Below are 9552 nucleotides of genomic sequence, written 5' to 3' on the forward strand. Positions count from 1 at the left end.
TGGAGATTCCTCAAAAAACTATCCATAGAACTCCCTTATGACCCAGCAATAGCACTGCTAGGGATTTACCCAAGGGATACAGAAGTGCTGATGCATAGGGGCACATGTACCCCAATGTTCATAGCAGCAATGTCAACAATAGCCAAAACATGGAAAGAGCCTGAATGTCCATCACCTGATGAGTGGATCAAGAAGATGTGGTATATATACACAATGGAGTATTACATGGCAATGAGCAAGAATGAAATCTGGCCATTTGTAGGAAAGTGGATGGATCTGGAGGGTGTCATGCTAAGCGAAATAAGCCAGGCAGAGAAGGACAGATACCATATGTTTGCACTCATAGGTCGAACAGGAGAACAGGAGAAACCTAATGGAGGACCATGGGGAAAGAGAGTTGGGGAGAGAAAGGGATGCAAAACCTGAGAGACTATTGAATACTGAAAATGAACCTGAACCGGAGGGTTGGAGGGGAAGGGGGAGGGAGGAAAAGAGGTAATGGTAATGGAGAAAGGCACTTGTGGGGAAGAGCACTGGGTGTTATATGGAAACCAATTTGACAATAGACTATTTTTTTAAAAAGATGCTTTATAGTATTCAGAGTATAAATAACATCATTGTAATGTTTTAAGGTATTTTCATATCTATTATTTCTTTATCCTTTCTATAATCCTATGAGTTATAAGGACACGTATGATTATCTTTATTTGGCAGGTGAAAAAAATGCAGCACGAAGGAATTATGCTGTGTAAAGAACACATACAAAAATAGAATGGGGCCAAGCTGAAAGACTGGTTATCTAGACTTAATTAGTGTTCCTCTACTGGTTTCTGATGTTTTTAGGAAATCATGTAACACTGACTGTACTTTGAAAGAAGAGGAGAGGACTGACATGTTCAATACGTGCATATTGGTCATTTTTGTTTTTTTTTAATTTTTTTAATGTTTTATTTATTTTTGATACAGAGAGAGACAAAGCATGAGAAGGGGAGGGGCAGAGAGAGAAGGAGACACAGAACCGGAAGCAGGCTCCAGGCTCTGAGCTAGCCGTCAGCACAGAGCCCGACGCGGGGCTCGAACCCACGAACGTGAGCTCTGACCTTAGCCGGAGTCGGAGGCTTAACCGACTGAGCCACCCAGGCGCCCCAACATATTGGTCATTTTGACCTTCTGGTTCACTCCCCTTCTCAAAGTTCACTGATAAAACCCTTCCTACATGGCAGCAGACATTCCAGATAACCCCACGATTGGCCAAGGACATATATCTGAACCTAGATTAACAGTGGACTCTTTCTCCCAGAAATCTGAACCTGGCTCATAGAAACTGCTTAGCATTGAAGCTCTTGAATAAGGAATATATGAGGCCAAGGCTGACCCATGGACAAGTTAAGCCAGGAAAGTTGGTCATGACAGAGAGAAGAGTAAAGCAAATGGGCATTTACTTTCTGGTCAAGTGAATTCATTCCCTTAAAAAAATTTTTTTTTATTTTAAAGTAATCTCTACACCCACTGTGGGGCTCAACCCCACCACCCTGAGATCAAGAGTCACATGCTCCACCCACTGAGCCAGCTACATGCCTCTATTCCCTTCCGAGGCCAGTTGTACCTCCTGGCTGAGATACTTAGTATTCATCCAATAAATCCCCATTTTTTCAAATATTTGAGTGTATTTCAATTCCTTACCATCAAGTGAGCCCCAGGAAGCAATCGAATGCTTTATTTGGGCAAAAGGAAATCATCTTAAGAGATTGGTCCTGGGGCTTTTACTGTTTTTCTAAGCAGAGTTGGAGTTTGTGTCAATGTTTTAACCTTTCCAGTGGTAGATGGTTTGTGGAGTTCCTGTGGAAAAGTAAGAAGTAGAACTTTCAGTGCTTCTCCAGTTGATTTCAGATCTGTAGGGACTGTGCCACGATTCTCACTTCTGGGGGCTCCAGAGCAGCCTTGAAACCAGTGTTGCTCTGTTCTGGGTGCTCTTAGGGGTTAGTAGACTTCATCCTCAACAGGCTCACACCTTGAGATTTCTGTTGTGCAAAGTCCTTGCCAGCTCCTTCCTCACTCCTACTCCCTGCCATCTGGGATCCTAGAAACCTCAGAATTCAACATTTCTTCATAGGTTTTTATTTCCTTAACAACGACAACAACTTTGCAGTGCATTGCCACCCACTAAGCTTTCATTGTGTTACTATAATGGATACTGTGGTTGTCTGTGTGATCACCTTTCCCCATGTCTAACACCTCTCTAATGAGTCTCCCCAGTTGTACACATCAGTGCATGGCATTCATCTGTCTACAACGGCTAGTTCAAGTGTCTCCAAAGCTGGGACTCTTGTTCACTCTGAGATGTCATGTTGTCTTTTCCCTGGATGTAAAGGAGAAAGCATGTTGCTTGGTAGCTGCTTGGCAAGCAACTTTCAAAAGTGGAAGAAGCCAGCCAGAGGAAGAGGCAACACAGGGAGTAAGGCAGAGCCAGGAAAATTGCAGAGAAGTCTAGCCAGATCTTATGTGAACAATGCCCGCGGCTTACATTTCCTATGGACTTTCTGTTACAGATGCCAATGAATTCCCATTATTATTTAAGCCAGTTTGAGTTCAATTTTCTGTTATTTTCAGCATGAGATATTCTGATACAGAGATTTAAAATTCATTTATTTCTCTTAAACTTTGGGTTATTGATTTCACGTGCAAATATTAGCACCTCAGGGGCACCTGTCTCCCTCTCTCTCTCTGCCCCTCCCCCAGTCATACTCTGTTTCTGTCTCTCTCAATAATAAATAAAAATAAAAAAATATTAGCACTTTTAGGGGACTGACACAGCACTACATACTTGTTGCCTTCACAACAACCTTATCAGATAGATAATACTATTATTGAGTTTCCACTTTTCAGATGAAGATTCTTGGGTTCTGAGAGAGTGTGACTTCTCTAAAGACATAAAACCTATAAGCAGCAGGCGAGTCTGAATTTGAGCCTATTGCAAATACCAAAGTCTATCTATTTATTATGGAAGAGAAATTAAAGATAAAATTTAGTTTAGTAGGGGGTAGCAGTAATCACTCATATTTGTGAAGTACTTTCTGCATTTCCAAAGCATGTTTGACCCTGTGTTACCACTGTGTTGACAAGTAACAACAGTAGTTGCTGACTGATGTAGAGACCAGACACAGATACGCCCTAGGAAATAAGTCAAGCTTTATTTATCTAACCAATACAGATAGAAGAAAGTGCTGCACAGTAAAAAGATCAACAATATGCTCCAATCATAGACACCATGTGTAAGTCTCTGGCTCTTCCAGAAAGGTCTTCACTATCACTATCTATAATTAAGGCTGAATGACTGAGGTGCACATTGAGATGTGTAGGAAGTGTCACTGGGAATAAGCAGAGAAATCCCCCCATCCTTCCAAACCCAGCTGAATCTTTACGATCAGATCATCAATCTCAGTGTTATATAAAATGACCATGGAAACTGGCATAAAATAAGCATCAACATACCTTCTTCTTTTTTCTTTCTAGTTTTAAAAATACGGAACATTTTGCAAATTGCATGTCATCCTTGCACTGGGGCCACGCTAATCTCTGAATGATTCCAATTTTAGTACATGTGCTGCTGAAGCAAGCGCCTCACCCTCTTTAACACATGTATGCTCCGTAGGCTAGCACAGTTTGGTCAAAGACCTTAGAGCTGCAGAACGAGAGCAAGGGTCAGTCACCCTGATGTCTCTGAGAATCTTAGAATCCCTCAGACTAGCAATAAGTCTGTCAGAGTGATGATGGTAATTTTACAGCTGCAGATGGGTAAATTAAGATAATTAAGTTGGGGGAGATTAAAATTATGTCGCCTCTAGGTGCATTAGATGATAACAGAACTGAATGAAAACTGAGATATTTTGACTGGCTATTCAATCCTTCTATAACTAGAATACATTACCTTTTCACCCACAGGAAGTTACCTAAGCCAATTTTGTTGTAAGTGAACCCCAGAATAAAAATTAGGAACATCATTGGAGGGCCAGGCTGTGCCTTTAAGTATAAAACCAAAAACAGTAAGCCTGGATGTGTTTGTAGTAATTAATGTTGAAGCGCTGGAAATGAGACTAGACACACAGTTTAATCAGACTGTCCGGTGGTAACCGAAACAGACATGCTATGACCCCACCTGTGACAAAAATGTGGAAAAGTCATGGCTTCTTGGTCAAGGGGGTGCTGTCAGTCCCAAGGACAATGCTGATTTCTCAGCATGGTGAGGGGCTTCAGGGCCATCAGGTTTCCATAGCTTTTTCATGTTTACTTAAAATTTTTTTGTGTTTTTATTTATTATTTATTTATTTATTTTTGTGAGACAGAGACTGTGTGAGCAGAGGAGGGTCAGAGAGAGGGAGACACAGATTCCGAAGACAGATTCCAGAGAGAGAGAGAGAGAGAGAGAGAGAGAGAGAGAGAGAGAGAGAATATCTCAAGCAGGCTCCGAGCCACCAGAGCAGAGCCTGATGCGGGGCTCTAACCCACAAACCATGAGATCATGACCTGGGCTGAAGTCAGACACTTAACTGACTGAGCCACCCAAGCACCCCTCTCCTGTGTATTTTGATTGGGGTTTTTTGATTGGTGTGATAAAGTGGGTACCAACCTCTTTTCTCATTGTTAATATTCCATTTTGGTGCACCACTAATGACCTGTAAAAGTCTTCTACCACCATAAATTCTAAATGCTCTTGGTTAACTGTGTCAGAAAGAGTAGGACTGGGGTCATTTTAGATAATGGATACTTTGAGAGAGTTCCCATGTCTCACTTTCACGCAAATACTTATTGACTGCATTTTGTGTGTTGGGCAGTGTGCTAGGTCCTGGGTAGAGCATAAAGAGCAAACAGCTGTGGTCTCTGCACTGCTGAAGCTTGCAGGTTAGTGGGGAAGGTGGGATCACATGTATAATTACAAAACATGTTGGATGCGATCGAAAAGACTTGTGTGCTATGAAGACATATACAAGAGGATCACATTTGGGATTGGGGTACCACTTTCTGAGGAAGTGATTCTTTTTTAAAAAGTTTTTTCTTAAGTTTGTTTATTTATTTTGAGAGAGAGAGAGAGTGAGAATGCTCATTGGGGGAGGAGTATAGAGAGAGACAGAATCCCAAGCAGGCACCTCACCACCAGCATAGAGATGGACACGGGGCCCTGAACCCACGAACCATAAGATCATGACCTGAACCGAGATCAAGAGTCAGGTGCTTAACTGATTGGGACACCCAGGCGCCCCATCTGAGGAAGTGATTCTTGATGCTGCAAACTGAAAGATGAGGAAGCACCAGCAAGGTAGAGTGGGAACAAGAGTTTCCTAAGCAAAAGTAAAGGCAGGTTAGTTGTGGCGAAGGGAAGAATTTGTCCTGTTGGAGTAACTGAAGCTGGAGGATGTGAGCAAGGAGGGAGGAGGAGGGAGGGAGATGAGCAGGGAGAGGTAGGTAGGTGCAGGCCCACACACTTGTCATTTCAGCTTTGGAATCTTGAAATCTCTGGATTCAAATCTTGGCTTCTACTTTTACTAATGATCTTGGACAGGTCACTTAATTTCTTTGTGAATCAGTTTCCACTGCATTGAAACTGTCTACCCTGCAAACTATCGCAGAGTCAGTGAATCTAAATGTCTGGTCCATAGCCCTGCTAGTTCCTTCTCTCCACCATCTACTTCCTTTTCTCTTCCTGCATTTTTATTCAGAGCTATTGATGCAGTCGGATAGTTATTTAACACTGGTTTTCTTGACCCTTTCCCATTATCTTGCACCCTGAATAATCAGACATCTAATGATCTAGAATTAGTTATTATTTAAGAAATTTTAATTACATCATTAACATTACCTTTATTAATTACAACAGATGCACTTAGAATCAATTGTCAAAGTCTACCCTTGCTCTTAAGTCCACCCTCAAGAGATACTCAGGTTCATGTTGGCTTAACGTTGTATTTACATAAAAGCTATTTTTTTTTTAACTTGGAAAAGATTGTTTTGATGCATAATATGAAAGCTGGCTGTGTGACTTAGTAAACCAAAAATGTTTATTCAGAAAGCATTTCATTGCAGTTATCTGTCATGTTGAAAAGGCATCTTTTTGTTTCAGTGCAATGAATGCGACACAGTATGTTTTGGTTTATTAGCTCTCTTGGTTGAGAGTGGTTATATAAAAACACTTGAGCAAATATTCCCAAATAGAACAAGTGCCCCAGATTCTCAAACGTTAGGAAGATGTCACAGGATATACTCATTCCTCCAAGTAAATGAACTAGATCAGAGAGTTCTTCTGTTTCTTTCTTTCCCCACCCTTATTATGATAAGGCATATTGTGAATGAATTTCCTGATGTGGGAACTAGCAGTAATATCTTTCAAAAATGCTTTTGCAGGGAGTTTATGGTTTACACCATCTAAGTGGCTACCTCTGTGACCTAGAACCCTGCACCTTAGTGTAAAATCAAATACCATTATATTTCCTACCAACCTTACAGGATTGTCCTGGGGTTAGATGCCATTTTTTAAAAATTTCTTTTTTAATGTTTATTTGTTTTTGAGAGAGAAAGAGAGAGCAGGTGAGCAGGGGAGGGGCAGAGAGAGATAAAGAGTGAGAGAGATAGAGAGACAGAATCCCAAGCAGCTCCTTCTGGGCTGATAGCTTGCTACAGGACTCGAACTCACAAACGGCAAGGATGTAGCCAGAGCTGAAGTTGGATTCTTAACCAACTGAGCCACCCAGAGGCCCCTACTAGATGCCATTTTAAAAATGGTTGAGAATGGGGAGGCTTCATTCAGTAGATCTGCCTGAATGGAAAGAATCAGAAGAGTTGTTTCCCAGTCTGGCCCAGGTGTATTATTTCATTTGATCATTGTAACAGCCCCTCAAAGAAGGACGGTAACCATAAAGTGTCAGAGTAGTAGGTGTTATTTGATGAAGATTTTTTTAATTCACTTTTTATGTTTCTCTAAATAGTTCAATCCCACAACTACTCTATAACTCATTTTGTTGTACATCAACCTGTGCTGTCAGTAGGTTACTTTCCTTATATAACCCTCTAAACCTTTCATTTTTTACCCTTACCTTCTTCCTTTTTGAGTGAATTTAAAATGGCTCTCAAAGACTTAAAACAGTATTCACTTTTTAGTCCTCTCTTCTGAGAAGTCATAGAGTCTTGTATATAGTTTTCTTTTAGAGTTCTAAGTTTTATAGTTTCCCTGCCAAGTCTGCTGAGTTTTTCCTCCTAGGTCCTTTTTCTTTCTTTTTGTCTTTGTAGCTTCCTCTTTTTTTCTATAAAGGAGTCTTCCCTCCCTAGAAAGTTATGCTGTTGTCGCTGTTAACCGCTGAATTGTAATTTATTACTTTCCCAGCATACTGGGTTGAACCCCGGGCACTTTGGGGAGGGCCTCATGTTGTCAGATGGAAAACTACCAGTTACTTAAAATGTGAGGCACTGGCTGTCCCCTGCACACCCCTCCTCTTGGCTAGGGTGCCCCACTGCTGGGGGTCTTCCTCTCATTAGGTCTTGGTGGAAGTGTTTCCCTTTGTAGGACAGGGCACATCGACTGCGTTCTAAGGCACTTTACTCCTTCCTTGTAAACATGATCTGATGGTGTAATTGGGAGGGAGACGGGGAGAGCCAAGGCAGGTTGTGCTGTTTGTTGCCTGCTTTTCCTGGCAGGCCTATCGGGGCATGTTGTTCCCGCCTGTCCTCATAATCCGCTCATCCTCTTCCGCCTGGGGTGGCCCAGAGGTTACCACAAAGGACAGTGACGGGCCACCAGCAAGGTGATGAAGAAGAGAACACCAAGGGGATCTTCCACACCTGGCAAAGGGGGAGAACGCCAGTGAACGAAAGTCCCGAATCTCACACTTTCCTTCAAGTAGGAGTCCCAGATGGAAAGTCTCTGAATCATACCCTGTAAATATTTTCACCCTTGGCTTATTTTCCTTAGACCTTTTGTTGTCAGGGAGAAACAGAAAAAGAAAAAAAGTAGAGATGAAGGATGAGGAAAGTTCAAAGAAAACTTGGGAACTTGACTCTTAGAAGCAGCCTATTCAAAAATATATATTTAAACAACGTGGAGAGTGATGGGGAGGATGTTGACTTCACTGAAGGTGGCGTGAAGTGGTGCACCCAGTTTTACCCACTGTTAAGTGACTGGTATTTGAACATACAAGACATAAAAATTGGTTTATTTCAGCTCTCCAGAAGAATGGAGTGTTTTACAGGGCAAAAAAAATTAACTGCTATTCCATTCCAAGTATAAGCAGAATAGAGCCTAAAAATTAACTTCTTTAAAAACAGAAATTGACTTAATTATTGACAAATACAAATTGTAATGGATTCATAATAGTAAAGTACTAGTCATGGTTTTTAAAATGAAGTACCACTTATTTAAATTTAGTTTTTTGAGAAGTAGTACAAAACCTAAAACTTAGCTCTAAAAATAAAGCTCCCTGGCCTATAATTTGAGAGCTATCAGATTTTAATATGAATTTCTTTGACAAGCTCTGTTTCCCTTGTGACAAAATGTCTCTTTTCTGTGTGAGTCATCATTGCACATTTATGAAATCTGACAATGCTGTTTTTATACAGCCTTAGATATTTGGGTCAAGGTTAGGGATGTGACATTGAGAAGGTGGAGTAATTTGACTGATTGGATGTGGGTGTTGAAGAAAGTTTACCCAGAGGTGACAGAGTTACAGAAACAGGGGGAGGCAGGGCGTGGGGGACCAAATGTACATCTCAGGGTCTTTACCATTTGAATTCACAGATGCCTGAGGCTGTAGAATCCAATCCTTCATTAATCTTTGGAACTAGCTTAGAAAGAGACTTTTCTTGGAGCTAAGTCCAGGGTTCTGAAACTAGGGCCATGGGTGTATTCGACTTTAAGTTCTATATTTCTCTACCAAAGCAACATCCATTCTCTTTCAGCGGTAATGATGCTTATCTTGGAAGATGTAATTTCTTGCTTTTTGTTTAGTTTTAGTTTTCTATTTTTAAAATCTATCTATCTTATTTATTTGAATAGTTTCTGTGCCCAATGTGGGGCTCCAACTTGTGACCCCAAAATCAAGAGTCGCAGGCTCCACTGACTAAGCCAGCCAGGCACCCCTTTTGCTTCCTATTTTTATCAACAAAATACTTAAGAACCAGATTTCATGTGCTGCTAGAGTCTGAGAGCTTCTGGAAGCCACTATATAAAGAGAGACAAAAGGAGGCTATTTTCCTTGGCACTCAACAGAGAATGCATTACTAGAGGCCTAGCATATTCTAGCATGGCGAAGGCCACAGCTGTGGACACAATTAATGGCCCTTGCATTTGCAAAAAACAGATCCATAAACTGCAGTGACGTCTTTGTAAATGTGTGCCATATTTGGGGGGCAAAAAAATAATTTACAGGCAGGGTGGGATTGTGCTTAATGCAGATGGATATGTTTTCAATGTGATGTGGTATGGGGTGGAGTCTGAGAATGACCAATTCTACCATAAAATAGTAAAATCTGCTGGTGTTGTGGAATTTTTTTTTTTTTTTTTTTTTTTTT

The 9552-nt window shown here is 41.1% G+C and overlaps 1 non-coding gene across 1 annotated transcript; it reads right to left on the reverse strand.

Annotated features, from left to right (window-relative positions):
• Positions 1 to 3517: 3517 nt before the first annotated feature.
• LOC115303125 lies at positions 3518 to 3620 on the reverse strand. Its single transcript, XR_003913840.1, has one exon. It is a non-coding gene; the product is annotated as a U6 spliceosomal RNA (small nuclear RNA).
• Between the last annotated feature and the right edge of the window lie 5932 nt (positions 3621 to 9552).

The sequence above is a fragment of the Suricata suricatta genome, chromosome 9, assembly GCF_006229205.1.
Source record: "Suricata suricatta isolate VVHF042 chromosome 9, meerkat_22Aug2017_6uvM2_HiC, whole genome shotgun sequence".
Lineage (NCBI taxonomy): Eukaryota > Metazoa > Chordata > Mammalia > Carnivora > Herpestidae > Suricata > Suricata suricatta.